This window comes from Stomoxys calcitrans, chromosome 4 (genome assembly GCF_963082655.1).
Source record: "Stomoxys calcitrans chromosome 4, idStoCalc2.1, whole genome shotgun sequence".
NCBI classification, from domain to species: domain Eukaryota; kingdom Metazoa; phylum Arthropoda; class Insecta; order Diptera; family Muscidae; genus Stomoxys; species Stomoxys calcitrans.
In genome coordinates this window covers 146,885,272-146,913,137 of record NC_081555.1, presented here as the reverse complement: position 1 = coordinate 146,913,137, position 27,866 = coordinate 146,885,272, and the positions used below count along the sequence as shown (strand labels likewise).

The window sequence follows — 27,866 nt, the reverse complement described above, 5'->3', positions numbered from 1 at the left end:
AAGCCAGCGTGAAACCGAAACTCATCATTCGGTATTTACGCTGCTCTCATACTTTGAAGCGCAGAGCATGGGCAGACCAAATACAGAATGAGAGAAATGATATCGCGGTGGTGGTTAACTTATATGTTCGTCAGATTTTGGGTAATGTTGTCAAATTTTGGGAACTGAACTGAAAACATCCGTCGGGATCCATCAAAATTGGTTCAGAATTAGATATAGCTTCCACATTGTACTTATAAGGTAATATACAGTCGGCACCGCTCGACTTTTGCCTTTTTTTTTTTTGGTTTTTCATAAGAATAGCAAAATGTTTAATATTTTGGTGACACTTTACTTAAAAATTAGGATCATTCCAAGCAAAAATAGCTTATCTAATAAAATAATACTTTATCGAGCGATTAATTCTGCATCCTTGAAGGATTAAATCCTGTTTTACGATTTATATGGGGACTAATTGAGTAGTTTATAGACCAATTACTATCATAATCCCCAAGCATAAAGGAGCTCGAAACAAATGTTCTTGTGCCGACCTTCAGCCAAATCGGAGGATAATTGAAACATCTAGGGTCTTGAGAAGTATAAAACATGGTATTCCAGCAACATATATCAATAAGAATTAACGGTGCAAAATTTCAAGCGGATTTTTTTTATTCGTTCGAACTTTAGTGGGATTTTGATCGACGGACGGGTGGACATGGCTAGATTGACTCACAACATCAAGACGATTCTTTATGGGGTTTCGGATCAGATATTTCGAGGCGTTAAAAACGCAATGACTAGATTAGTATACCCCCATGCTATGGTGGTGGGTATAAAAATACATCCCTAAAACTCCAAAATTAGTGGTAACTCCTAAAATGCCACATGAGTTTGTAAGAAGGTGTTTGTAATGCCTCGTTTGCCATGATGTTTCTCTGTATGTTATTGTGTAGAGCTGCATTGTTGTTTCAAGGAGTATATTAAAAATGGCTTAAGTAACTTTTTAAGATTCCTGTTTGTCTGCGTGTGTGTGTGTGTATATGGGGTGTTTTGGTGTTCAGCTCTATTCTTGTTATGTGTGCTCCCTTCTTCACATTCCCAGTTCGTCCAAATTACAATGGAAGTGTGAGTTGAGAATTGTGCTTTTATGAAGTGCTTAAGTGCTCCTTCTGTTTTGCCATTTGGTTGACTCTTTTTGTTGGCTGTGGTCTTTGGAATCATGATTCTGTTGGCCTCTATTCAAAGTACAGCGCTAAGAACACCATTGGAACAATGACTGAAACAACAAGACATTTATTAGGGGTTTTTAAAAAACAATCATTTAAGTGGCTCTTAGAGAGAGGGGGGGTTAAGTTATGCTTGTGACAATTGATTGCCTTGTTTTTAGATGACAACTGGAAGTGGGGGGGGGGGGTCAATACATAACGAAATGATAGAATGACTACCTTAAAAGACTGACCATAGTTAATTGTCATTTTTAAAGGAGGTCAAATTTGATTAAGGCAACTCATAGCGGTCCCAAAAACATATCCTAAATCAAATTTTAGTGGGACTTATATACCAAACTTAAAAAATTGAGTAAGTAGATTTAAAGTTACTTAGAGGCACTTCCATTTTACTAACTAAGTAAGATGCCAAAATCAAGAAAATATGAACCTGTCGACTTATCGAAAATTAAATTTGGAGGTCTAACATGGCCCAGTCAAATTAAATTGTATCGCGGAGTGCATAAGTATCGTGCACAATGATTACTGTGGAAGCTGAGTTACTTACAGTGGAACCTGTCTCCTTGGGAGGAGAGAATGTTCCATTTACAGAAAGCGCAAAATACCAGGGTGTTTGGCTGGACAGGAAATTTAACTTCATATCCAACATTGTGGAAAGCGCAAGAAAGGCAACTCTTGCCCTATACACCTGCAAGAGAGCCATTTGCAAAAGTTGGGGGTTTCGACCGCATGTCATGCATCGGGTATATACTGCAGTTGTCAGACCTATAATGCTATATGATGTTGTGGTCCGGTGGACGGCGATTCTAAAGTCCACCTACTGCTTAATACCTAACCGGATCCGAGGGATGGCTTGTTTTTGGATCACAGCCGCACTGAGGACGACACCATCTGATGTACTGAATTTAATGCTGCATCTTATGCCTCTGAACTTTGTGGCTTGACAAACTGCAACGACCACTGCCGTGAGGTTAAGGGAGCTTACTCATTAGTCATGTGGCGGCTACGGATAACATCCTTGATACAATATCCGATGTTCCAGGCAGTATTGATTACACCATACCTGAGCCGCTTTTTGATAAAAAAAAGGACTGTACTAAAGGGTGATTTTTTTGAGGTTAGGATTTTCATGCATTAGTATTTGACAGATCACGTGGGATTTCAGACATGGTGTCAAAGAGAAAGATGCTCAGTATGCTTTGACATTTCATCATGAATAGACTTACTAACGAGCAACGCTTGCAAATCATTTTCAGTGAATGGGCCCTAGAAAAGTTGGCAGAAAATCCGCTTTCTATCGACAAATTTTGTTCAGCGATGAGGCTCATTTCTGGTTGAATGGCTACGTAAATAAGCAAAATTGCCGCATTTGGAGTGAAGAGCAACCAGAAGCCGTTCAAGAACTACCCATGCCTCCCGAAAAATGCACTGTTTGGTGTGGTTTGTACGCTGGTGGAATCATTGGACCGTATTTTTTCAAAGATGCTGTTGGACGCAACGTTACGGTGAATGAACACATTTCGAACCGAACACTGATTTTGGTAATAAAATTCAATAATTTGCAAGCGTTGCTCGTTAGTAAGTCTATTCATGATGAAATGTCAAAGCATACTGAGCATCTTTCTCTTTGACACCATGTCTGAAATCCCACGTGATCTGTCAAATACTAATGCATGAAAATCCTAACCTCAAAAAAATCACCCTTTACTATTCCTGATAGAACCGATTGCAACTACGATATACCTGGTAACAGAAGTTACATAGACTTCTATATGGATGGCTCCAAACTAAACGACCCGGTGGGTTTTGTGGTGTACTCGAAAGATTTAGAACTGGTTATACCACTGCAGTGTGTATCCTTGTATGATCCTTGCAATTAAGAAAGTGGTGGAATGGGCAAAAATATCTTCTCAGACAGCCATTAAATCCCTGGAGAACGTACTTCTGAATACAAAAACCGCCCACGACTGTAGCAGATCTCTCAACTAGATGGCTGAGAAGATCAAAATTCACCTGTTCTGGGTGCAGGGCCACAGAGATATCCCAGGGATCTGCAAATCTGACGAGCTTGCGTGACTACGAACTACCCTACACATTACAGGGATACTGGAATCTGTGGGTATGCCTCTAGCGACATGTAAGCTACGTTTTCAGGACCAGGCCCGAAAGACAACGAATGATAGATGGTCCCAAAGAGGCGGCTGTGAGCATTCCTAAACTATGTGGCCTTATCTAGACCTGAAGAGATCTACCGCTTTGTTGTCATTGGCTAAATCAGACATCTCAGTCATTGTGTCCGTCATGACAGGTCACTGTCTAAACGGAAAACATGCTGACGGACTGAAGGTTGCCAGCAACGAATTTTCAAGATGCTGTAAGGACATCAAAGACGAAGAGACTATAGAACACCTTTGGTGAATGTGTCCCGCACCAGCAGTCAGAAAGAGTTCCACTTTAGGTTCTCAATTCTTTGAGAACCTGTATGATTCAGCGGATGTGAACATTCGCAAGTTATTGGGCTTTTTAACGCTATCTGGATGGTTCAACGATAGGAACTAGAAGACATCTTCCTTTTCTGTTCTCGTGTTATCACAATGTATGAAAACGTCAAAGTCAGTCTAATGGCAGACTGCCACTTAAACCTAACCTTACCTAATCTAAATTTTAGAATCCATTCACTTTAGTCCGATATGACCACTTCCTGTCACTTTTGCTCTGGGTAGGTCAACGAACGAGTAGGTCACACGAGTTGTAAGGTGCACGTACATAATCTGAATTTTAGGCTCATTCCTCATGGCTTTACAGCGAATCCATACAGGCATATTTTCGTACCCAACACCATAGGATGGATGTATACTAATCTATTAATTCCGTTTTTTATACCTCAAAATATTGATATGATACCCCAGGAAGTATATATAGCCATGTCCGTGCCTTCGTCCATCCGTCTGTTGTAATCACGATAGCGTCTGAAGGAATGAAGATATCGCTTTGAAATCTTGCACCGAAATGTATCATAAATGTAGATCGTTGGCGATTGCAAATAGGCCATATCGGTTCAAATTTGGATATAGCCCCAATCCCCGGTTTTGAAATCCTGTGCCCCTAAAATTCTCATGTGTACTCTAATATGGCTGAAATTAAGCACTAAGACTTTTGTTTCGGATTCCAACATCCATGTATGATCCAAATCAGTCTATAAACTGATATAGCCCCATATATACTCGTTCCCTGAAGCCTCCATTTTCATCTGATTTGGTTGAAATTTGGTACTTGAAGTACACCTCCCAGATAGGTTAATAAATAAATTTACTACACTAAATTTCCCATGATCATCCCATTAAGGAATAGGGGATACTTCTCTCATAACAATGAGCGCAGTCCGATTAAAGTTTAAGCTCAACGACAATTTTACGCCATGTCCGAAAAGCATACCGCATAGCGACACCACTTGGAAGAGAACTTTTACCATAGCAGGATTTCTCACAAATATAGCTAGCATAGAAAGGGGAGGACTTGATAATCTTTGCGTCATGGTGGACTCCCTTAAGTCAACCCATGTTCGGATTTAACATCTTGAGTTCGTAAAAGCCTTAGCTTTTGCCCCATTTGGCTAAACTTTGGTGCGTGAAGTACCCTTGTGTGGAGGCCAACGTAGCGCAGAGGTAAACATTTCCGCCTACGAAGCTGAAAGCCTGGGTTCGAATCCTGGCGAGAACATCAGAAAACAATGTACAGCGGTGGTTAACCCCTCCTAATGCTAGCGACATTTGTGAGGTACTGTACCATTTGGTATGGCATCCGTGTAAAAATTTCTCCACAAAGAGGTAACACATTACGGCACGCCATTCCGACACGACTATAAATAGGAGGCCCCATTATTATTGAGCTTAAACTTAAATCGGACAGCACTCATTGATATGTGAGAAGTTTGCCCCTGTTCCTTAATGGAATGTTCATGGCCAAATTTGCATTTTCACCCTTGTGTGAAGTACCGTTGTATCCTTCAATACTGACATCGAGTCCTACCTTAAAAGCTGATTCCCCGATTTGATTGTAACAAGATAATGCAAATACCAACTGAGTTAATAAGGGTACATTTTTAGTAGAATCCATGGTGTAGGGTACCCAAGATTCGGCTCTGCAGAACTTACCACGCTTTTACTTGTTGAGTGCTTACCTTAATTTTCAATCTTGACCTGTATGTTACTTAGAATACCTAACCTGTGATCTGTTTTCGGGTTTATAGTACCAGAGTGCGTATGATAGTTATAATTTGCTTTTATGAACACAATACTTATACGCTCACTTGACCCTTTGGTATGATTGTATTGCCGTTCTTATGTTTTTAAATTGAGACAACAAATTATTATTTACACCACTATTACTCTTAACACGTTGTCTCCAGATTACTCCGGTGCATGAGACACTAACCACTACCCGGATAAAATAAACATATAGACCGATCCGCCGATTTAGGGTCTAAGGCCCATAAAAGCCACATTTATTATCCGATTTTGCTGAAATTTGGGACAGTAAGTTGTGTTAGGCCCTTTGATATCTAACTTTAATTTGGCCCAGATCTCCCGATTTAAGGACTTGCGCCCATAAAAGGCCATTTCGCCAAAATTCTTCAAATTGGCTCAGATCGGTCCAGATTCGGATATAGCTGCCATATAGACCGATCGGTTTAGTGCTTACCTACATTTTCAGTCTTTATCTGTATGTTACTTAGAACACCTAACCTATGTTCAATTTTCAGACAATTTCGCTGCAATTTTGAAATTTCCAAATAAGACAAGATCATTAAATACCTCCCATATAAACCGATCTCCCAATTTGATTTTTTGAGCCTTTACAAGCCGCCATTTTTATCCGATTTTTCTGAAATTTTCAATAAAGTGTTCTGTTATGACTCTCAACAACTGCGCAAATTACGGTCCAATTTGGTCTATAACCAGATATAGCTCTTTTTTTGTCAATAAACAGGTTAAGTTCGAAGATGAGCTATATCGGACTATATATTGATATAGCCCCCATATAGGCCGATCCTCCGATTTAGGGTCCTAGGCCCATAAAAGCCACATTTATTATCCGATTTTGCTGAAATTTGGGACAGTGAGTTGTGTTAGGCCCTTTGATATCTTACTTTAATTTGGCCCAGATCTCTCGATTTAAGGTCTTGCGCCCATAAAAGGCGATTTCGCCAAAATTCTTCAAATTGGCCCAGATCGGTCCAGATTCGGATATAGCTGCCATATAGACCGATCTCTCGATCTAAGGTTTTGGGGCCCAGAAAAGGCGCATTTATTGTCCGATGTTGCCGAAATTTGGGACAGTGAGTTGCGTTTACGTCCCTCGACCTTCTTCGTCAATTTGGCTCAGATCGGTCCAGATTTGGATATAGCTGCCATATAGACCGATCTCCCGATTTAAGACCTTAGGCCAATAAAAGCCACATGTATTATCTGATTTTGCTGAAATTTGGGGCAGTGAGTTGTGTTAGGCCCTTCACATCCTCCTTCAATTTGGCACATATCGGTTCAGATTTGTATATGGCTGCCATATAGACCGAACCGCCGATTTGGGACAGTGAGTTGTGTTGGAACCTTCGACATTATTCTTCAATTTGTCTCAGATCGTTTCAGATTTGGAAAAAGCTGTCATATAGGCCGATCCTCCAATTTAGGGTTTTAGGTCCATAAAAGGCGCATTATTTTCCGATTTTGCTGAAATTGGGGCAGTGAGTTGTGTTAGGCCCTTCGACATCCTTAGTTAATTTGGCCTGGATCGGTCCAGATTTGGTTATAGCTGCCATATAGACCGATCCTACGATTTAGGGTCTTAAGCCCATAAAAGGCGCATTTCTTGTCCGATGTCGCCGAAATTTGGGACAGTGAGTTGTGTTGGGCCCTTCGACATTCACCTTCAATTTGGTTCAGAACGGTCCCGATTTGAATATAGCTGCCACATAGACCGATCTCTCGATTTAAGGTTTTGGGCCCATAAAAGGCGCATTTATTGTCCGATGTCGATGAGATTTGGAACAGTGAGTTGTGTTAGGCTCCTCGAAATTCTTCTTCAATTTGACCCAGATTGGTTCAGATTTGAATATAGCTGCCATATAGGCCGATCGCTCGATTTAAAATTTTGGCCCATAAAAGGCGCATTTATTGTCCAATGTCGCCGAAATTTGTTACAGTGAGTTAAATTAGGCCCCTCGACATTATTTTTCAATTTGGCTTAGATCAGTTAAAATTTGGATATAGCTGCCATATAGACCGATCTCTCGATTTAAAGTTTTTGGGCCATAAAAGTCGCATCTATCACCCGTTTTCGCCGAAATTTATGACAGTGAATTTCGTAGGGCCCTTCGACATTATTCTTCAATTTGGCTCAGATCGGTCCAGATTTGAATATAGCTGCCATATAGACCGAACACTCGATTTAAAGTCTTGGCCCCATTTCACTGAAATTTGACACAGTGACTTATGTTAAGCTTTTCGTCATCCCTGTCGTATATGGTTCAGATCGGTTTATTTTTAGCTTTAGCTACTTCAAAGACCAATATTTTGTTATACACAATTGAACAATGACTTGAACTTATAAGTATTTGGTCCAAATCGGAACATATTTCGATATAAGGTATGCATTTTTCACCGGATTTTGATGAAAGATGGTTTACATATATACGTGAGGTGGTGGGTATCCAAAGTTCGGCCCGGCGAACTTAACGCCTTTTCACTTGTTTCCACAGTCATGTTCTGCAAACGTTTTAGAATAAAGCTGTTACGACTCAAAAAGCAATCTCATTAAAATTTGTTAATTGGTCCAGGGTGCGTATGAAGATTATCAACCATAATTATAGTCACAGTACTCATACGCACCTATGACCCATTTGCATACCGAATTATAAAGCCATGCTCAACTATTTACTCCACCATTGCCTTAATCTGCAAACAATTGCGACTTAATAGCCATCTCATTTATTCACTACTTTTATTATCCTCAATTTGGAAGGCATTTTATTTAAAATGTAATATTCATGCGATAAATTTTTGCTTTATTAAATTCAATTATTGGTGCAATTTAAAATGCAATTTTTTTGAGCTCTTGCTAGCATTTCCGTTGCATTTTTCTTTTTCTCTTTCATATACATATCTTTGTTCGTTTCTTATTCAAAAGAAGCATTATATCATTTTATTTACAGAACAATACCATTACAGTCATTGACCATTAGTTGGCCTCTGAAAGGGCAAACATACAAAAACAAAAAACTACCAGACCAAAGAAAACTTCCGAAGTCTTTTGTCTGACAAAATCAGGAAATTAAAACCAACAATGCAATCGAACAATGGTAAAAATACCACTGCACAATCAGGCAAACAATAATGGGGAAACGAGAGAAATTGAAAAGCTTTGTTGAAAGTAAACAATTTAGTAAATTATACATTAACTTAATACCAATGGCAAAGAAAGAAATTGGCTTAAGCAGTTGACAAAGATGCCTTTGAACTGCATTATAGGGGAAAATATTATCTGAAATTTAAGCAATATTCACAATGCTTTAATAACTGAACGTATAAGGACGATTAAAAATAAACATAACATGGAAGTCACTTAAATGACAGTAAACTCTTAAATACTCTTATAAGTCATTAACATTTTCACTGAGTGGCCATAAATTGTTACATAAAAATAACCCCTTAAACGAACGCATAAATAAATGCATGACATTAATATCCCCTGTCCCTGGTTCTCCGCATCCCAACGATGCGACAACATAGTCAACACTGCCAATAAAAGCGATAAAGAGAAGATAACAGTTTTTTTTTCTCGGAATACTCACCCCTCATTGAGTAAAATACGACATATCAATAACCTCGATTTAGTGTGTAGCACACTCCAGGACACACAGCGCACTCACACACACACACACACACTCGCATAAAAGACAACGCATATAAAATATTGGCTCTGTGTAAGGAATTGGAAAATGAGATGAAAAAAAAAATAGGGCACAGCATAAAATTTAGTGCAACCATAGTAGTGGCGTCATCACAATTGCCATTGCGTCTAAATGTTCCCTTTTGTCTGCTTCCCCCTGGATGAGAGTGTTTGCACCAATATTCTGGTGTCTCGCGACACTATGGCAATTGCAGTTTTTATTCTGTCCCATTTTTACACCACAGCAGGAGCCTTAGTTTTGGCTTCAAATTGGCGGTGGTGCCGGAAAACTACTGAAAACTATAGCTCTGGCACTTGACTCGCAAAGCGGCGGCAATAAATTGTTAAGAGTTATATTTTTAGGAATAAAACGTGGCGACAAAAAACCGCCTTAAAATGAGTGAAGCAATTTTAGTGTCTCTTTTTATACCCTCCACCATAAGATGGGGGGTATACTAATTTCGTCATTCTGTTTGTAACTACTCGAAATATTCGTCTGAGACCCCATAAAGTATATATATTCTTGATCGTCGTGACATTTTATGTCGATCTAGCCATGTCCGTCCGTCTGTCCGTCCGTCCGTCCGTCCGTCCGTCTGTCTGTCGAAAGCACGCTAACTTCCGAAGGAGTAAAGCTAGCCGCTTGAAATTTTGCACAAATACTTCTTATTAGTGTAGGTCGGTTGGTATTGTAAATGGACCATATCGGTCCATGTTTTGATATAGCTGCCATATAAACCGATCTTGGGTCTTGACTTCTTGAGCCTCTAGAGTGCGCAATTCTTATCCGATTGGAATGAAATTTTGCACGACGTGTTTTCTTATTATATCCAACAACAGTGCCAAGTACGGTTCAAATCGGTCCATAACCTGATATAGCTACCATATAAACCGATCTTGGGTCTTGACTTCTTGAGCCTCTAGAGTGCGCAATTCTTATCCGATTGAAATGGAATTTCGCACGACGTGTTTTGCTATGATATCCAACAACTGTGCTAAGTATGGTTCAAATCGGTCCATAACCTGATATAGCTGCCATATAAACCGATCTTGGGTCTTGACTTCTTGAGCATCTAGAGTGCGCAATTCTTATCCGATTGGAATGAAATTTTGCACGACGTGTTTTCTTATTATATCCAACAACAGTGCCAAGTACGGTTCAAATCGGTCCATAACCTGATATAGCTACCATATAAACCGATCTTGGGTCTTGACTTCTTGAGCCTCTAGAGTGCGCAATTCTTATCCGATTGAAATGGAATTTCGCACGACGTGTTTTGTTATGATACCCAACAACTGTGCCAAGTATGGTTCAAATCGGTCCATAACCTGATATAGCTACCATATAAACCGATCTTGGGTCTTGACTTCTTGACCCTCTAGAGGGCACAATTCTTATCCGATTTGAATGAATTTTTGCACGAAGTATTTCGTTATGATATCCAACAACTGTGCCAAGTATGGTTCAAATCGGTTCATAAACTGATATAGCTGTCATATAAACAGATCTGGGGATTTGATTTCTTGAGCTTCTAGAGGGCGCAATTCCTATCCGATTTGGCTGAAATTTTGCATGACGTATTTTATTTTTACTTTCAACAACTGGGTCAAATAAGGTTCAAATCGGTTCATAACCTGATATAGCTGCCATATAAACCGATCTGGGATCTTGACTTCTTGACCCCTAGAGGTCGCAATTATTATCCGATATGCCTGAAATTTTGTACGATGGATCCTCTCATGACCATCAACAAACGTGTTTATTATGGTCTGAATCGGTCTATAGCCCGATACAGATCCCATATAAATCGTTCTCTCTATTTTACTTCGTGAGCCCCAATGGACGCAATTCTTAAACGAATTGGCTGAAATTTTACACAGGCCTCCAACATATAATTTAATTGTGGTCCGAACCGGACCATATCTTGATATCGTTTTAATAGCAGAGTAACTCTTTTCTTATATACTTTTTTGCCTAAGAAGAGATGCCGGGAAAAGAACTTGACAAATGCGATCCATGGTGGAGGGTATATAAGATTCGGCCCGGCCGTACTTAGCACGCTTTTACTTGTTATCTCTGTTGTCTCATTTTTTCCCTACTGCCATATTTTTGGCAATTGTATGAATTCCTAGTTAAATGCGAATGATGATGGAATAAAATGTTTTGGGACCATAAAAATAAATTGCTGCTGTTGTAGTATTAAGGGTAAATCTGTTACATAAAAGTATTCCATTGCGAGATTACTTACTTGATGGTAAGTTAAAAGGGCTTGGAAGAAGAACAACTAAAAAGGCATTAAGTTCGGCCGGGCCGAACTTTGGATACCCACCAGCTCGGGTATATATGTAAACCCCCTTTCGTCACAATCCGGTGATAATTGGCATAACTTATGCAGCCAAATTCAAATTTCAACAAAATCGGGTAAAGCTTTCAAGAGCTTCAGACCCTTAACCGGCATATCGGTCTATATGACAAATGCAAATTTTGCCCATGAACATTCCACCAAGGAACTGGGGCAAACTTCTCACATATCAATGAGTGTAGTCCGATTCAAGTTTAACCTCAATGATAAAGGGCCTCCTTTTATAGCCGAGTCCGAAAGGCGTGCCGCAGTGCGACTCCTCTTTGGAGACATGTTTTACCTGGCATAATACCTCACAAATGTTGCCAGCATTAGGAGGGGAAATCCACCGCTGAAAATTTTTTCTGATGTTCTCGCCAGGGTTCGAATCCAGGCGTTCAGCGTCATAGGCGGACATGCTAACCTCTGCGCTACGGTGGCCTCCATATGACAGCTATATCTAAATACAGTCCTTTTTATACCCTCCACCATAGGATGGGGGTATACTAATTTCGTTATTCTGTTTGTAACACCTCGAAATATTCGTCTAAGACCCCATCAAGTGTATATATTCTTGATCGTCATGACATTCTAAATTGAACTAGCCATGTCCATCCGTCCGTCCATCCGTCTGTCAGTCCGTCCGTCTGTCAGACGAAAGCACGCTTACTTTCAAAGGAGTAAAGCTAGCCGCTTGAAATTTTGCAGAAATAATTCTCATTAATGTAGGTCGGTTGGGATTGTAAATGGGCTATATCGGTCCACGTTTTTATATAGCTGTCATATAAACTGATCTGGGATCTTGACTTCTTGAGCCTCTAGAGGCCACAATTCTTATCCGATTTGACTGAAATTTTGCGTGAGGTGTTTTATTACGACTTCCAACTACTGTGCTGATTATGGGTGAAATTGGTCTGTAACCTGATATAGCTGCCTTATAAACCGATCTGGGGTTTTGACTTCTTTAGCCACTAGAGGGCGCAATTATCATCCGATTGGGCTGTAATTTTGTATAAGGAGTTTTATTACGATTTCCAAAAACTGTGCTGAGTATGGTTTAAATAGGTCCATAACCTGATATAGCTGCCATATAAACCGATCTGGGGTTTCGACTTCTTAAACCAGTAGAGAGCGCAATTCTTATCCGATTTGGCTCAAATATTGCATGACGTATTTTGGTTTGACTTCCAACAACTATAATAAGAATGGTTCAAATCGGTCCATAACCTGATATAGCTCCCATATAAAACGATCTGGGGTCTTGACTTCTTGAGCCACTAGAGGACGCAATTATTATCCGATTGGGCTGAAATTTTGCATGAGGTGTTTTATTACGACTTCCAACAACTGTACTGAGTATGGTTCAAATCAGTCCATAACCTGATATCGCTGCCATATAAACCGATCTGGGGTCTTGACTTCTTGAGCCAATAGAGCGCGCAATTCTCATCCAATTTCGCTGAAACTTCGCACGAGGTGTTTTGTTATGACTTGAAATAACTGTGCAAAGTATGGTTCAAATCGGTCAATAACCTGATATAGCTGGCATATAAACCGATCTGGGGTCTTGACTTTTTAAGCCACTAGAGGGCGCAATTCTCACTCGATTTGGCAGAAATTTTGTACAACGGCTTCTCTCATGACTTTCAACATACGTGTCTAATATGGTCTGAATCGATTAATAGCTTGATACAGCTCCCATATAAACCTATCTCCCGATTTTGCTTCTTGAGCCCCTACAAGGCGCAATTCTTATCGGAATGGACTGAAATATTACACAATGACTTCTACAATGTTCAGCATTCATTTATGGTCCGAATCGGACTATAACTTGATATAGCTCCAATAGCATAACAGTTCTTATTCATTATTCTTTGTTTGTCTAAAAAGAGATACCGCGCATAGAACTCGACAAAAGCGATCAATGGTGGAGGGTATGTAAGATTCGGCCCGGCTGAACTTAGCACGCTCTTACTTGTTTTAGCATATTTGGGTCGGATGACGGGTGGCCTAAAACCACTCACGGTTTCAAAATTTAATGAAATTGGATAAAAAAAATGCTTTTAAGGACTTCAGTCCCTTTATCGGGAGATCGGTCTATATGGCAGCCATATCTAAATATAGTCCGATCCAAACCATTTTTGGGGCGAATATCGGGAGACCTAAAACTACGCACTGTTTTAAATTTCAGCGAAATCGGGTAAAAATTAAGGCTTTTATGTGCTTCAAACTCTTTATCGGCAGATCGGTCTTTATGGCAGCTATATCTTAATACCGACCGATCTAATCCATATTTAGGTCAGATGTCGGGAGGCTCAAAATAACCCACTGCTGCAAATTTCAGCGAAATCGGATACAAAAACAGCTTTTATGGGCGTCAGACCCTTTATCGGGAGATCGGTCTATATGGCAGCTATATCTAAATACCGACCGATCTAATCCACATTTCGGTCAGATGTCGGGAATCACTCTTTATTCGCTTGTTCAAGGATTTGGTTAACACTTTCTTATATGTCCAGGTTGTAGAAACATGCATCCGTAATTGTGCTTTATACTCGCGGTTTGCAAAATACAAAATTTAAATGAAAATTGCGTTCTCCATTGTTAATTGCACATAGCCAAAAAGTATTTTCCCATTATTTAGCAAATTCTACAAAGCTATTTAGCACTCGCCGACATGGACAACAATGGACTCATGACAAAGGACAATTCCATTCTAACAAACAAAAATGTTTGAAGGAAGTAAAAAATAGCGGGAACAGCAAAAGCATGGTAGCACCACTACCATACATTCCAGGCCCAGACACACCGCATGTCAACGTGTAAGGTCACGTAAATATTTGCACTACTGAAAAAATGAACAAAAATCGTAAAGGAAGAGGAAACTACCAAAATAATACAACAACAGGAGACACATGGCACCGGATAATGTTTAAACAAATGGGAAATGAAAATCAATATAGGAAGACAACAAAACCAACAACACTAACAACGCCAACATGAAAATTTCACGCAGCTGGTTTTTAAAACGAATGACTCAAGCGCGGCAGGGAAACTGAAATGCCATTGAAAATTCTTTTCAGGAATCACAAACAAAATTCGCGGGCACTCCCATATGTTATATGTCCTCAACTCACACTGCTATGCCATTGAAAAGGGAGGAAGGATATTCCAAAGGATACATATGTGTGAATATACGCGAGACGGGATCTGTTTATCGTCGACATCAATTTATTTACGTTGTTTCCGTTGCCATGGCTGTTTCTCTGTGTTTTTGCTTGCTTCTTTCATGAGTTGTTTTCTTTATCAATAAATGCTATCGACGCGTCATTCTTTATTGTCCTTTGTGGCGGAGTTGCTGCATCCACTCTCAACCCATCCCCCGTACGGTATCATATGACTACTGATGGTCAAAGAGCTTTCCTCGCCCGTATTGTTTTAACAATTGAGTCATTAATGGTGACATATAAACCAATTAACAAATATAAGCCCACAACGTCATATCTTCTTGCTATTAATTTAATTGATTTCGCATGTTTACTTATCGCTGTGCTATTTGCTGTCAAAAGAACGCCGCAACTTTGTTTAATATAAACAAAACAAATATTTGTGAAGTGAAGGAGGAGGAGTTTAAAAAAAGTTTTAGCAAAATTATGTGCAGGAAACTTTAATTCAATTGAAATGACAATTGGTGTTTAAGGCAATTTTCGGAAAGACATATTAATAAAGCATAGCCGGATGGAGAAACCGAACTCAGTCGGATGGGAAATACAAGTTAAATGTTCCCATATCACACTGTGGAAATATGTGAGTTTGAGCCGAGTCGAGACGCAAAGAGTCAAAATAAAGTCGGTGGGAGACCTTGGGAACAGTCATATCCTCCAGTAAAGATGAGCAAGTTTTTCTGGTAGCAGAAAAGGTAGAGTGTTGAGTAACTGACACGAATATTTAACAATTTAAACGACCACATGTTTAAGTGCGAAAATAACTTTACTGTTTTAAATGACAACAATTAAAAAGGCGTTTAGTTCGGCCGGGCCGAACTTTGGATGCCCATCACCTCGGGTATATATGTAAACTACTTTTCGTCATAATCCGCTGAAAAATGCATAAATTATGCCCACACAACATATCGAAATATATTCCAATAAGAACAAGGGCGAACAAGTAAAAGCGTGCTAAGTTCGGCCGGGCCGAATCTTATATACCCTCCACCATGGATCGCATTTGTCGAGTTCTTTTCCCGGCATCTCTTCTTAGGCAAAAAAAGGATATAAGAAAAGATTTGCTCTGCTATTAGAGCGATATCAAGATATGGTCCGGTTTGGACCACAATTAAATTATATGTTGGAGACCTGTGTAAAATGTCAGCCAATTCGAATAAGAATTGCGCCCTTTGTGGGCTCAAGAAGTAAAATAGAGAGATCGATTTATATGGGAGCTGTATCGGGCTATATACCGATTCAGACCATAATAAACACGTATGTGAATGGTCATGAGAGAATCCGTCGTACAAAATTTCAGGCAAATCGGATAATAATTGCGACCTCTAGAGGCTCAAGAAGTCAAGACCCAAGATCGGTTTATATGACAGCTATATAAGGTTATGGACCGATTTGAACCATACTTGACACAGTTGTTGGATATCGTAATGAAACACGTCGCGCAAAATTTCATTCCAATCGGATAAGAATTGCGCACTCTAGAGGCTCAAGAAGTCAAGACCCCAGATCGGTTTATATGGCAGCTATATCAGGTTATGTACCGATTTGAACCATACTTGGCACAGTTGTTGGATATAATAACAAAACATGTCGTTCAAAATTTCATTCCAATCGGATAAGAATTGCGCACTCTAGAGGCTCAAGAAGTCAAGACCCAAGATCGGTTTATATGGCAGCTATATCAGGTTATGGACCGATTTGAACCATACTTGGCACAGTTGTTGGATATCATAACAAAACACGTCGTGCAAAATTTCATCCCAATCGGATAAGAATTGCGCACTATAGAGGCTCAAGAAGTCAAGACCCAAGATCGGTTTATATGGCAGCTATATCAGGTTATGAACCGATTTGAACCATACTTGGCACAGTTGTTGGATATCATAACAAAACACGTCGTGCAAAATTTCATCCCAATCGGATAAGAATTGCGCACTCTAGAGGCTCAAGAAGTCAAGACCCAAGATCGGTTTATATGGCAGCTATATCAGGTTATGAACCGATTTGAACCATACTTGGCACAGTTGTTTAGGGTCATAACAAAACACGTCGTGCAAAATTTCATCCCAATAGGATAAGAATTGCGCACTCTAGAGGCTCAAGAAGTCAAGACCCAAGATCGGTTTATATGGCAGCTATATCAAAACATGGACCGATATGGCCCATTTACAATACCAACCGACCTACATTAATAAGAAGTATTTGTGCAAAATTTCAAGCGGCTAGCTTTATTCCTTCGGAAGTTAGCGTGCTTTCGACAGACAGACGGACGGACAGACGGACAGACGGACGGACATGGCTAGATCGACATAAAATTTCACGACGATCAAGAATATATATACTTTATGGGGTCTCAGACGAATATTTCGAGTAGTTACAATCAGAATGACGAAATTAGTATACCCCCCATCTTATGGTGGAGGGTATAAAAATTGTAAGATGGGTCCAAGAACCCTTCCCAATTTCGCTAGGGACGGTTTGGTGATGGCAGTTGTCGACAAGGGAGAAGAACAAGGCTGCATACCTAGGAATAATTGGAGTGGGATAGTCAATGTACTGTCATCAGTATACTCCGATGATCTTGCGGAATTTCCTGGGTCTCCATCAGTTTGTGACTTTGCAGGCTGGTATTGAGGCCGATACAGACTATTTGCCTTCGATTGAAATGTATCGTTGTGCGCTGAAAAAGATTGGTGAGGTCGGCCAGTGTGGCTCTAGATTTAGTCAAGAAGAAAGATATTCCTTCTCGACCAATGGCGCATGCTTGGATACCAAAGATTCCATCAGATCCTGAATCAGTACACGGAAGACCAAGAGAATGTAACCTCAATCTTTCAACCGCCGACTGGAAGATTGGTAGATTGGATGAGTCTGATGGTGAACGGAGACATGCAGTATTCGTACTAAACACCGGCTGCCTCGCAAACCTCAACAAGTCTGAAGGGGTTGCATCCTACGTATTCAACAAGTTTGAAACTGAACGTTTATAGAAGCGGTGGGGTTGGGGAATCAGGAGACGACTCAGCAGTTGTTGCTGATCACTTGACACAGGAATTATCGACCAGATCGCTAAAGTCGGGCGGATTGAAAGAGACTGAAAATCCCCCTGCCACAATTAAGACAGGAGGGGATGGCATCAAAACGGGACCAGACAAGCCCTGTGCGGGTTGGTCACAAAGTTGCACTGGGCTCAACGTATGCGCTAACTGGGAAGTATGGAACTCCAAAAAGTATTTCGACAGCAGCAACTTGTGAAGCATCTAAGGAGGAATCGTCCACACTGCAAGTGTGCAGTGTTCTGAAGAAGAGTGGTTCCACAGCTTTCTCACCTGCCCCTGGATGCGTACGGAATCTCATCATGACAAGATGAACTCCTGGTGGAATCAGAAGACTATACTAACACAACAGTGGTTATGAATCCTAACTATGGTCCGGTTTCTACTGATAAGTCTCTACCATTGTAAGGCCGATTCGGCGGCATTAAAGATCCTACTGATGGCAGGGGGATTCGATTTATCCAGGAACCATGGGTGTGTGGAGGAATGGTTCGTGGACTAAGAATTGTAGGATTAAAACTACTTAAGGGGGAATGGGACGACACAGACCCTGCATTCTTGCAAAAAGTAGTCTAAATGTTTTCCTTCTTCTGTCACACACGATTCAGAATTGCCGCCTTCAAAAAGTCGCTGGTTGAAGCCGCTTTTGTAGGGTAGAAGAGCCTCATTTCAGCAAGTGATGCTAATGCACATCACCAGATATGGGGAAGTTCGGATGTCAACGAAAGAGGTAAGCTGCTTATCGAATATATTATAAGTTGCAATCTGGCGACTTGTAATAAGGGGATTAACCAACCTATATTACCAGGAACAGACAGAAGAAGCAAGACATTCTCTTTGTATCGGAAGATATAAGTGGAGGAATGTGCGACAGGATTGTGTTGGATGTCCACAGCTTCTCCGATCATCGTTATATTAGCTTCAGCCTTGGAGAAAATTCTGCAAAAGTGGTCCCTCGGCTAAGCAAAAGAAAGACGGATTGGGATAATTTTCGGCAAAAATTCTGCACGTCTTTCGCTTCTAGACCAGAAAAGAAAATGGAAACTGCTGTGGATATAGACATGGCGGTCCAGAGGACCACGAAGGCCCTGAATAACTCGCTTGTGTTAGCCAAGGGTCAAACAACGACCGCCACGGTGAACCCCAGAGCTGGTTAGTCTAAGGAAGGACTGCAGAAAACTGTTCAACATAGCAAAAGCAACAAGAGCACCACACGATTGTGACATCTATAGGGATGAGCTAAGAAAATATATGGGCGAGCTGAGAAAGGCTCAGAAAAAATCCTGGGTAGAATTGGGAATGTATGGACAATGTCCAGAACTACTCCTTGATACACATTTCCCGGGAAATTCACCAACAGACAAGGTGGCGCCAGAAGAGGTTGTCACTGATATGCATTCGTCGAAGGCCATTAGGAAAATTGTGTCTGAGCCGAAAATCCTTTGGGCGATAAGAAGTTTCGACTCCTTTAAGTCGCCAGGCCCTGATGATGTCTCACCGGTTAATTTACAGGCTGTGTCTGATAGACTGAAGAGTATATCTCCCTGGCTTAGGAAGATATACTCTGCTTGTATCAGAATGTCATATATACCTGTGGGATAAAGGGACACAAAGGTCATCATCATTCCGAAAGCAGGAAAACCCTACCACACGAATGCGAAAGATATTCCTACTATTAGTCGGTCATCCTTTATGCTCAAGACTCTTGAAAGGTTGATAGAAACATATCTTAGGGCAAAGATCCCTGGAGATCGCCTGTCGCATATAGTAAAGGCAAATCCACTGAAACAGCCCTTCACGACCTAGTCGGCTATATAGAGGGTTCTCTCGCTGTCAAGGAATATACAATGGTAGCATTCCCTGGACATTGAAGGTGCCTTCAATAATTTAAAACCGACGTCAATCTTGAAGGAATTGGAGTTTCTGGGCATTAACTCTAGCGTAAGAAAGTTTATTGATAACTTACTTATTGAAAGATGCATTACGGCAGGTTTGGGATCTGTGGATCTAAAAAATGGGTCAGCAGTAGAACACCTCAAGGAGGTGTACCGTCTGCGCTACTTTGGAATATAGCCTTTAACAATATATTATTGTCTCTGGAAGAAAAAGGCATAAAAGTGGTCGCATGTGCTGATGACATGGCAGCTCTAGGAACAACAGCAAAGTGAGCTACCGAAAGTGGTCTAGGTATAAATCCATGCAGGAAGAAGTAGTTCTTTTCAGCAGGAGATATAAATTGCCTACAGTGGAACCTGTCTCTTTGGGTGGAGAAAATTTTCCATTTACAGAAAGCGCAAAATACCTGGGTGTTTTGCTGGACAGGAATTGAACTTCAAATCCAACATTTTGGAAAGAGCAAGAAAGGCCACTCTTGCCCTACACACCTGCAAGAGAGTCATTGGCAAAAGTTATGGATTTAGACCGCGTGTCATGCATTGGGTATAAACTGCAGATGTCAGACCTTTGTAGTGTGATTCAGGCGGATATCCTTGCGATTAAAGAAGTAGTGGAATGGCCAAGATATAATGTTATTACAACGATTGGCATAAATATCTTCTCAGACAGCCAGGCAGCCATTAAATCCCTGGAGAACGTATTTCTGAACACAAATCTCTCAATGAGATGGCTGAACAGTTCAAAATTCACCTTTTCTGGCTGCGGGGCCACAGAGATATCCCAGGGAATTGTAGAGTGGATATACTGGCGAGACTAGGTACTACCTTACATATTCCAGGAAAACTGGAATCTGTGGGTATGCCTCTAGTGACATGTAAGCTTAGTCTTAGTGCTCGAAGAAAAACGAATGATAGATAGTCACAAAGAGGGGCTGTGAGCACTCCCCAAACTAAGTGGCCTAATCTAGACTTTACCGCTTTGGTGTCACTGGCTAGAACAGACGCCTCAGTCATTGTGTCCGTCATGACAGGTTACTGTCTAATCGGAAAACATGCTGACAGACTGAAGGTTGCCAGCAACGACTTTTACAGAAGCTGTGAGGACATCGAAGAAGAAGAGTCTGTAGATTACCTTCTGTGTGTCCGTCGCGCACTAGCAGTCAGAAGCAGTTCCACTTTAGATTCTCATTTCTTTGAGAACCTGTCTGATTTATCGAATGTGAACATTCACAAGCCATCTGGATTGTTCAGCGGTAGAAACTTGAAGGCATATTCCTTCTTCTTCTCCTGTGATATCACAATGAACGAAAACGTCTAAGTGAGTCTGATAGCAGGCTGCCGCTTAAACCTTACCTAACCTAGAATAGAAAAACATAATAAAACAAGTAAGAGCGTGCTAAGTTCGGCCGGGCCGAATCTTATATACCCTCCACCATGGATCGCATCACTCGAGTTCTTTGCGCAGTATCACTTTTTAAGCAAACAAAGAATAATGAATATGGACGGAGGAGAAGGAGGAGCTATATCAAGTTATAGTCCGATTCGGGGCTCAAGAAGCAAAATCGGGAGATCGGTTTATATGGGAGCTGTGTCAAGCTATAGATCGATTCAGACCATATTGCACACGTATGTTGAAGGCCATGGGAGAAGCCGATCGGTTTATATGACAGCTATATCAGGTTATGAACTGATTTGAACCTCATTTGATACAGTATTTGAAAGTAAGAATATTCAGTCAAATCGGATAGGAATGGCGCCCTCTAGAAGCTCAAGAAGTCAAGTCCCCATATCTGTTTATATGACAGCTATATCAGGTTATGAACCGATTTGAACCATACTTGGCACAGTTGTTGGATATCATTACAAAATACTACGTGCCAAAATTCATTCAAATCGGATAAGAATTGCGCACTCTAGAGGCTCAAGAACTCAAGACCCAAGATCAGTTTATATGGCAGCTATATCAAAACATGGACCGATATAGCCCATTTACAATACCAACCAACCTACACTAATAAGAAGTATTTGTGCAAAATTTCAAGCGGCTAACTTTACTCCTTCGGAAGTTAGCGTGCTGTCGGAAGACAGACGGACGGACAGACGGACGGACATGGCTAGATCGACATTAAATGTCACGACGATCAAGAATATATATACTTTGTGGGGTCTCAGATGAATATTTCGAGTAGGTACAAACAGAATGACAAAATTATTATACCCCCCATCCTATGGTGGAGGGTATAAACATTTAAAATGTAGTGTCATTACAATTTTGGCTTTAAAAAATATTTTCGAGGGCAAAGGTTTATTGTCAGAAAATGTTCACTGACATTTACTCTTTAGATAAAAACATTACAATTTGCTCTTTAGAAGAAATTTTATCTTAAGAAATGGATTTATGGAAATTTTGTCCAGTGGAAAAATTTAATTAAAATTTTGTGTTTAGAAAAAACTTTAATTAAATGATATTTTGTCTTTAAAAAATAATTTCGAGGGCAGCCGATTCTGGCAGAAGATTTGTCCTTGGAGAATGGTACGCTGAAAATTTGATTTTAGAAAAAATTTCATTTAAATTTGCTTAGAAGAAATTTCATGAAAATTTGGTTTAAGTAAGAATTTCATTATAATTTGGTCCTGATGAAAAATAGTTTTGAGGCGACTCTGGCCTGAGCTAATTTTTGTTAAAGAATATTAAAAACATGAAGTTTTGTCATTACAGAAATTAAAAAAAAAAATAAATAAATTTTTTGTCATGAGACAAAATAATTTTTGGGGAGTTCGGGCCCTAAAGTATTACTTGTGAAAACGCTTCTATGATACAATTATCACACTCGAAAACCCTGTCTATTAGCTGTCCGTTTTTCCCAATGCATGTGTTTCTGTGCAATGACTGACTTTTTCCTGCGACAATTACACGGTTTCCGTGGTACACATGATTCTGTGCATCTGTTGGAAGTTGTATTGATGGCTTCTAACGGTAGACAACAGCAATGGCTCTCGCTGTTGCTCCGTCTGCCCAGTTTCGAATTCCGGCGGGACTCTGCCGAATTTTTTCATTTTCAAGTTTTTTGCCTGTTAAGGCGAAGATCATTAAGTTTTACAATTTTTGTTTGATTCACTTTCGAGGCGAGCTCAACGATCGGAGACCAATTTTGTTCATAATCAATACCTATCATTCTTAGACCAAAAAAGTGACTTGTACAAAATTTTTTGACAATCAGACAATACGTGCGACCTGTACCTTGATCAAAAAATACATGGACAGACAGACGGACATAGAGCTAAATCGAATCATGAAGTAATTCTAATCCTATCAGTATACTTATCAATGGATCTAAATCTTCTCCTTTTTAGCTTTGCAAACAAATGAACACATTATTAATCCCCAGTACCACCGTGGTGGTGTTGGGTATTAAAATATGTGATCTCATTATAACGCCAGAAATTAATCTACCAGCCCTCCTACGCTCTGTGTTGCCCCCAAAGCCTAGCATGTCCAACTTTAGTGGAGTTGTTTATTTGTTTTGCTAGTGCTGCGCTGCTCTTGTTATTCCTAAGGCCCAAGTTCCATAATGTATTGTGAGCGAAGTCTCCCATGACTATGTACTTCTCGCCTAAGAGCAGTGCTCCAATATCAGGGCGTTAGCCGGGAGAAATAAGACAATAGTGGGACGTAAATATTTTAATTATTTTTTTTTTTCGTTCGTTCCCACTCCACCCACACCCACCTTTGCCGACCGAGGGGGTCACCTCCCATTACGAAGAGATGCGTACACCTCATAGTCCGAACTATGGAGGGTTAGTAGAGGGTTAGGGTAATACTGGCTACAGAAATTTCACAGCCAGTTAAATACTGTAGTTAGATCAACATCTAAAGCAACATAGATATTACACAACAATGAAAAGACAATAATATAAACAATCTTCTCTGGCAATTTCTACAACAAACTACAGACAAAGGATAACATTCTATATTACATAAACAGGATCGTTGAAGGATATACTACTATACAATTTGGCATATACATCACACAATGAGTGAAGCGGATTGTTTAATTCGTAATTAGATTTCAGATAGTCTAAGAGCTAGGTAATGCCGAGTATTTGGAGAGGAATATTAAAATTGAATTCGTCAGTTATGAATTGGAAATCAACCTGACCACGCAATAATTTCACAATAAGTACGGTCCTAAGCATCAAGCTCCTCCTAGCGAGCGTTGGTAAGTCAATAAGTTTCAAGCGGTTCTCATAGGGGTGAAGAAATTCAGACAAATCCCATGATAAGCCCCTAATCGCAAAAAGAAGAAATTATGCCTGGACTGATTCAATCCTATCTGATAGCACTTAAGAATGGGTTCCAAACCACACAAACGTATTCCAACGTTTGCCGGACTCAGATTTTAAATAAACGCTTGGATCATCAGGATCATCAAACTCTTGGGACCACCATTTTATAAAACCCAACGACTTTTCCTTAATGATGAGAAGTCAATGTGCATACAGTGTGCAAATTAAAACGAAATCTACCACAAAAATAACACCAAGATCAGTAAAGGAAACTACATTATCCAATTTAGAAGAATATATATAACAGAATAGGTCTGACACGGAAAAGAGATACTTTCTTGCACTTCTTTAGATTAAGCGCCATGTTATTAACACTGCACCAGTCTACCAGAGAGTGCATATCGCTCTGCAAGCACAGTGACCAATCTGGAGAATTCAAATTACAAAGCAGCTTCACATCATCAGCGAAGATCATTCAATTAAAGAACGAACAATAATGGACTTAATTGCTGCCATGTGGAACATCAGAATAAGCAGCTATATCTTGGAAAAGAATATTATTACATTAAACTTTCTGTATACGGCCTTGTAGATAAGAATATATCCAATTCAAAAGAACTGATGGGAAACCCATAATGTCAAGTTTAAATCGTAATAAATCATGCACCACAGTATCGAAAGCCTTACTAAAATCAGTGTAAAATACATCTGTTTGAAATCTGTTTACAAAACCATCATATGCGTGACAAGCATAATAATAGGTCGGTCAAAGTAGACCTTCCCTTAACAAATCCGTGTTGGTATGACAATATGGGATAACCTACGAGAAACCAGCAGCTCATACAGTTTTGGTATTGCACTTAAATGTTATACATTTCGATCTCGATGCTGCCTGATCTGAAAGCGTTGCCCTGCAACTCAATGTACTCATTTTGTAACCTGACGTCGGCTTGGATCATCTTGTATTACCTGCTTCTTACACGGTCCTTAGGAACGATGCTGTAGTCATTGCTGCAGCGATTTTTACAGTTTAACATCGTTTCTTGAATCGCAGAGGCCATAATGCTGTGACTATATATGATAATGACTGAACTGGAGTATAATCCATCCATCGACTTCCAGCTTCCATGCAGTGAATCGCTCATATTTCTGTACGCTAAGACGGATGCGAACCTTTGCTGCAAAAAGGTTCTAATTCGAATCCATGTCTGCTACTTGTATCAATTGCTCATTGTTTATTATTTAATTTTTTTTTGGGGTTTTCAAAACAAAAACTTACAGTTAAAGAAGAAACTTTTTTGTGCTTCATTTTAATCCTTTAGCCAAATAAAATACCAATATATAATCCGCTCTATGTATTTAACGCACACGTAATTCTTTTCTACGAAACTTCAAGAAAAACTTTAAATCTCCCAACTACAGCAGAAGAATGCACGATGACGTTGTTGTGGGGAAGCTACAACGGAATTAAACAACAACTGAAATACTTTCAAAATCTCTTCAAATTAAACAAAATACATTTGGTTTGGTTTCCTTTTTTTCACGTTGTTATTCGGTTAAGCCACACACTATCCTTGACCACTTAAAAAAAAATAATTTTTTTGGATAAAAAAAGCACACACACACGCGCGCATACAAATGCAGACGAATAAACAAATATGTGTGGAGTGCAAAACTTTCTGTTGGAATGTGTGAGTTGTTCCTTTTATTTTCATTTGTATCTATAGAAGTCTGCTCACATGTGGTCATGTTAGTCCACACTCGACAATACATTCGCACGAAGATGAGAAACGAAATTGTGCCATTTTAAAGGAATGGAAGAGTTGCCACTAGGATGGATTATAAAAACAAGTAAAAAGGCGTTAAGTTTGGCCGGGCCGAACTTTGGATACCCATCACCTCGGGTATATATGTAAACCACCTTTCGTCACAATCCGGTGAAAAATGCATAATTTATGCCCCCATAGCAGCAAAAGAGAAATATGGTCCGATTTGGACCAAATTCGGCACGGACAATGAGTGGTCTTATAAGTAGAAGACACTGTACAATGTTGTAGGACAAAATATTGGTCTTTTGGTAGCTATACCCAAATATAGACCGATCTGAACCAGATAAGATACGGATGTCGAAAAGCTCAACATAAGTCAATGTGTCAAATTGCAATGCCACAGTAGTTGAAAGTCATAACGAAACATTTCATGCAAAATTTCAGCCAAATCGGATAAGAAAAGCGCCCTCTAGTGGTTCAAGAAGTTAAGACTCCAGATCAGTTTATAGAGCAGCTCTATCAGGTTATGGACCGATGTCTACCATACTTAGCACAGTTGTTTGAAGTCGTAACAAAACACGTCATGCTAAATTTCAGCCAACTCGGATAAGAATAGCGCCCTCTAGAGGCTCATGAATTCAAGATTCAAAATCGGTTTATATTGGAGCTGTATCAGGTTATTGACCGATTTGAACCAAACTTTGCACAGTTGTTGGAAATTATAATGAAGCACGTCATGCAAAATTTCAGCCAAATCGGATAAGAAATGCGCCCTCTAGTGGCTCAAGAAGTCAAGAACCCAGATCGCTTTATATGGCAGCTATATCAGGTTATGAACCAATATAAACCATACTTAGCACAGTTGTTGGAAATTATAAAGAAACACATCAAGTAAAATTTCAGCCAAATCTGATAAGAAATGCGCCCTCTAGTGGCTCAAGAAGTCAAGAACCCAGATCGCTTTATATGGCAGCTATATCAGGTTATGAACCGATATAAACCATACTTAGCACAGTTGTTGGAAATTATAAAGAAACACATCAAGTAAAATTTCAGCCAAATCTGATAAGAAATGCGCCCTCTAGTGGCTCAAGAAGTCAAGACACCAGATCTGTTTATAGGGCAGCTCTATCAGGTTAAGGACCGATGTCAACCATACTTAGCACAGTTGTTGGAAGTCATAACGAAACACGTCATGCTAAACTTCAGCCAACTCGAATAAGAATAGCGCCCTCTAGAGGCTCATGAATTCAAAATTCAAAAACGGTTTATATGGCAGCTCTATCAGGTTATGGACCGATTTGAACCATACTTAGCACAGTTGTTGGAAGTCATAACGAAACACGTCATGCAAAATTTCAGCCAAATCGAATGGAACTGCGCCCTCTAGAGGGTGCAGAAGTCAAAATCCCAGATCGGATTATACCAGGTTATGGACCGATTTCAACCAAAATTAACACAGTTGTTGGATGTCATACAAAATTTCAGCTTAATCGGATAATAAATGCGCCCTCTAGAAGCTCAAGAAGAAAACCCAAGATCGGTGTATATGGCAACTATATCAAAACATGGACCGGTATGGCCCATTTACAATGCCAACCGACCTACACTAACAAAAAGTATTTGTGCAAAATTTCAAGCGGGTAGCTTTTCTCCCATTCTTTTCGAATTGTTCCAGGAGCTATCCTACGGTGTAAGAACATTTTTATAGAATGGATAAAAGACTTCTCTCGGAAGAGCTGCTGAGAGCTATGGGGAGAGATGGCACTGATGTGGCCCTCGTTCAAGAACCGTGGGTGACAAGCTACTAAGGTTCGCGGACTAAGATCACGAAATCTGAATCTAATCTCCCCCCTCCCCAAAGAAGGTAAGATTAGAAGCTGTATCGTATTCAGTAGGGATTTGAACCTTACTCTGATTTCTCGTTTCAGCGATGAAGACTTAACAGTAGTGGCCTTGGAGAATCCCCGCAAACTACAATATTAGTGGTACTGGGCTCCATGTACCTACCCTATGATGTGGACAACCCCCCTACAGACACCGTACGGGCCCTGGTCAGTTGGTCCGAGGAGAAGGGACATGACCTTGTGCTAGGGGGTGATGCGAATGCACACTACAGTCTCTGGGGAAGCACGGATACC

General features: G+C 40.1%; 1 long non-coding RNA gene across 1 annotated transcript; it reads left to right on the top strand.

Moving 5' to 3' along the window:
- The first annotated feature begins 502 nt into the window (after positions 1–502).
- Positions 503–27,866, top strand: LOC131997244 (uncharacterized). The gene is made up of 3 exons (XR_009398145.1): positions 503–588; positions 27,404–27,592; positions 27,657–27,866. It is a non-coding gene; the product is annotated as an uncharacterized LOC131997244 (long non-coding RNA).